Raw genomic sequence first — 4,827 nt, 5'->3', positions numbered from 1 at the left:
ATCCTAGAATATCATTATTATATAATATGTGTTATTTGCCACATCCTAGAATATCATTATTATATAATATGTGTTATTTGCCACATCCTAGAATATCATTATTATATAATATGTGTTATTTGCCACATCCTAAAATATATCAGTTTTTGTTTGAAATCTATAAAAGAAGTTATACTACTCAAAGAGTCGTCCGTTGTTTATAGGACAGGTGCTGCCATCTGAGTTTATTGTGTAGTACATTTGATGCAATTGCTTCGTGTTCGACGTTATTTAAAAAGAATTAAAGGCCGTATTTTCCAATTTATTTACATAAAATATCATTATTATGTAATATGAGTAAATATTTAGCAACCAGGGTTTAAAATTTGGATTAATGTCTAAATATATATCTAACTATCCATTACCATTGACTGACTAGATGTTGTGAATTCTCCATCTTTTAAATTAATATCTAGAGATGTTATTATCCTATAATAAATTTCGCTTCTCGGAATTCAGTTTAGTTTAATTTATGTTTTTCCTTAGAAAATATCTTTACAAAATTTATAAATATATAAGATATAGCGTACACTCACTTCTCTCTCTTTTTTTTTTTTGAAGTATACCCGAAATTTAATAAATCAAATTGTTTCTAAACTCCTGTTCTCTGCCTAACAGACAAATAAAAAATACACCCATTATCATTAAGTAATTTATTTTTTGAAGTGTTTCTGTTATCTTGTTTTGAAAAAAAAAAGGTTTGTAGCATAAGTGCTGCCATCTATTTTGCATTGTGTAATACATTTGTTGACCTATTCAAAAAGAATGTAAGGGTGTATTTTCCGATTTATTTTACATAGAATATTATTATTATGTCAATGCCTTCATATGAAGTCGTTATTAACTTTAAAATTCAATGACAGCGTTTAACATTGTATATTTAGTTTTATGAATGGTTTCTAAAAAATCAGTACCAAAAATACCTTCGTGAAAAAGATATTACCGTATTGTTTTATTTCAAAAATGTAATAATTATAAACAAGTTGGTAATGGTGTGACTATTATGAAAATTAAGAAGTTTATGATAAGTACGAAAATCTTAAAACATTATATCTTTAAATAAAGATTCTTGTCTTAACAGTTTCATTCTTACAAGTTATAAAAATCAGTTTTAAAAATTGTCAAAAGAAAGAACAGACTGAAATAATCTCACTTCCATCAGTTTCATTACAGGTTTCTTGGTAACCAAATAACTAGTAATTGCGTCAGTAAAAGAAGATCCAAAATAGGGTAAGGTTAAATGTAGAGGTACTTTGAAAATATCCATATTTATCCCTAAGCTGTTAATTAAAACATTTAAATATAACAAACAACATATTAATTATATATTTTTTTATCTGTCCATAAACAAATAGTCATGATAATTCGTAGATACACAGCTGAATATAGTTGAGACGTGAAAAAATCTAATATGAATTAGAACTTCTCCAAAATGTTTTTTAGCTCAAAAGTACAATTATACATTCATTAACTTTTAATCAGAATTTTTAATCTTTACATTAAAATCCGCCCATATGAGGCAGGTAAGTTCTAAGTCTGTACATTTACCGCTGTTTCATTGGGGTATCAGAAACTCAGCCCAACATTTACATTACGAGTACATTATTCCCATAATCATAAAAATATATTTATTACTATACTCCTTTCTCTGCAATTTTTGAGAAGAATTTGTTTGTTTGTTTTGAATCTCGCGCAAAGCTACACGAGCTAGCCGTCCCTAATTTAGCAGTGTAAGACTAGATGGAAGGCAGCTAGTCATCACCACCCACCGCCAACTCTTGGGCTACTCTTTTACCAACGAATAGTAGGATTGACCGTCACATTATAAAGCCCCCACGGCTGAAAGAGCGAGCATGTTTGGTGTGATGGGGATTCGAACCCGCGACCCGCAGATTGCGAGTCGAGTGCCCTAACCACCTGGCCATGCCGGCCCTAAGAAGAAATAACTTTTTCATCTCGAAAAAAAAATTGATTCTTTCAGTTATTTAAGAACACGAAAAATAATGAATAAATAGATGGAATTTCTCAAAGCAGATGTAGTTGTGGAAAAATAAACGTAGGACAGACAAGTATGAAATCAAAAATAAGACTGAAAGAACATCCGAGATAAAATAGAGTATCATGTTAGTTTGAGCTACATAGAACCTAGTTTAACTGTAGTTGATTATTTTTGGAGTTGTCAAGGTGAATTTTTTTTTTCAAAGTCCTTGCGGACCGTTGAGCCCATGGCAGAGCAAGATCTGCCATCGTTTCTAAAGCTGTTTCTTACGTCAAGCATGCAACCCACTTGACAGCCTTCCCTTTTATTGTGAAAGGGCGAGCATGTTTGGTGTGACAGGGATTCGAACCCGCGACCCTCAGATTGCGAGTCGAGTGCCTTAACCACCAGGCCATGCCGGCTATCAAGGTAAATAGGATTGGAAAAATTTGAAGACTAGCCAGAACAAACATAAGATAGAAACATAAGAGAAAACGTTCTCGTATTTCAAAACAGTCTATTTGTATAAATAGAGGCAATGAACTTATTAACCTTTCATATTGAGAAAACTGTTTATCTTGATAAGTGTGCCAAAATCTTGTTAGTTCACTCCCCCTTTTTAATTATTACTTTTTGTTTTTCATCGGTTGGAGTAAAACAGGTTATGTAAACACTAAACTCGCAACGATGATGGTAACGCCTGTGTTACTAAAACTAGTCAACTTTAAATGATTATTTTTTGTTTATCTACATACAAGTACACTAACACTAAATTTACAGTCAGCAAGAACTCACTCAATTCAAGTGCACTCCTTCAGCGGACCGTAATACACACAGTTACTTCCCAAAACAGCAAGATTACTCTCAGTACAAGTTCAATCACCTTCGAATACCAATAGACCACCTGAAATACAAAAACGATTTCCGCAAAAAATTAACAGTTGTTTAGTTCCAAGTGTGCATAAGTCGCCGTTCAGATGGAAACTTCTAGTTCCAATTCCTCTTAATACAAATTTCTTCTAACATGTAATTTTAATATACAAAAATGTGTATTCAATACACCTGAATCTATGACATTCAAATGCTGAAAGAAAGTTGAAGAATATTATTTCTCCGTATAGAAATATATACATATATATTTAACATTCGTTTTTGAGGTAAAAGCATTTTACGTAATTTAATGTTTGGCGATAATCAATGTAATCGTAGAATAAGTACCTAGCATCACAATTTACATAATAACAATCCTTTCTTCTGGATACTAGTTAAAGGAAAATCTTTGTCATCATTTTCAATCATTTTACTCTTCTGATGAGTTAGGTGACAATAACAGCTAGCCAACCATAATGCTGGTGATACAAATTCATTAGACGTTTTGTTTACGTAATAAATATCAGTACACAAACAGTGAGTGAGTTAGAAAGTTAAGTTGACCAGGATTTAAATCTCTGAGGAAGTTAACCAACTTGCATCTATGCCAGAATGAATTACGAATTAGAAAGAATGAATGAATTAGAATTATTTCTAATCATAAGTAAAATTTTCCTTTTTCGTTTTTAAACAGTTGACATTTTAAACGAAGTATGACATTTTTTTAACGCCTTCAGTTATTCTTCGATAAAAATTCTGATTACGACAGTAATTATTGGAAAATATGTTTATCTGTATTGTTTTCTAGAAAGTTTATCCGGGTATTTGAATCAAATAACGGGATTTATTTTCACGTTTATCATGTGAAAGGGAGGAACATATTTATCAGCCAGTATCATGGTTTGAACCTTGGCCGCATCTCGGCATGCTAACCATTAGACCATACCCGACTTAAATTAACAGAGAGATGGTTTGCTGTTAAATTAAATGCAAAACATGAATGAAAATTTTGTGTATGGTTAACAATGTTCCTAAGATATGAGGAATGATAAACAATAAAGTTACTTTTTCACAGATTAAAGTTTTGTTTGTAGTTAAGCACAAAGCTACACAATGGGCTATATGTGCTCCGCCCACTACGCGTATCAAAATTCGGTTCCTAACATTTTAAGTCCGCAGACATACCGCTGTGCCACTGAGGAGCCACAAATTAAAAATCTTGTTTGAGTACAAATATAAATAGCAGTTTTAAAATCAAAAGTTTAAAAACTTGACCAGGATAAAAAAAGTGATAATTGGTCAAAATATGGCCGATGAAAAAGATGCTTTACTGGACGGACCCCATTATTAATTTCATTTGAAAGTCAGAGGTGATTACTTACATTGTAGATTACTGTCTGCTGTATCACAGTTGGCCTAATAAGCTCTGGTACTGGACGATAGACCTCGACAACAGTTGATATATCAGATATAGTGTGATTGACATATTGTTATACATTCATCTTTACCTTTACTCACAAGTTTTTAGAATGATAAAACTACATCTCAATATTTCTAGAGCTAAAATAACCATTAAACACACATTAAAGAAGGCTAGAATCCGGGTTTCGATACCCGTGGTAGGCAGAGCACAGATAGCCCATTGTGTAACTTTGTGCTTAATTACAAACAAACACATTATAAAGAAGACAGAACTTATATTCCTTTATATATAATTATGTAAAGTATCTTCTTTTATGGATTGATTTATATCGCGTAATTACATATATGTCCAAAATAAGAAATATATATATATATCAGAATAGTAATCTTCTCGAGCTTAATAATATACCAAAAATATTATAAGGACCACCACGTACTGTATTTTGTGATTAAACACAATACACGATACTTTAAAAAGAATTAGAAGGCTTATACAATAAATACGTCGCCTATTCAAG

The sequence above is a fragment of the Limulus polyphemus genome, unplaced genomic scaffold (assembly GCF_000517525.1).
Source record: "Limulus polyphemus unplaced genomic scaffold, Limulus_polyphemus-2.1.2 Scaffold577, whole genome shotgun sequence".
Taxonomy (NCBI): Eukaryota; Metazoa; Arthropoda; class Merostomata; order Xiphosura; family Limulidae; genus Limulus; species Limulus polyphemus.
This window is presented reverse-complemented; position numbering follows the sequence as displayed.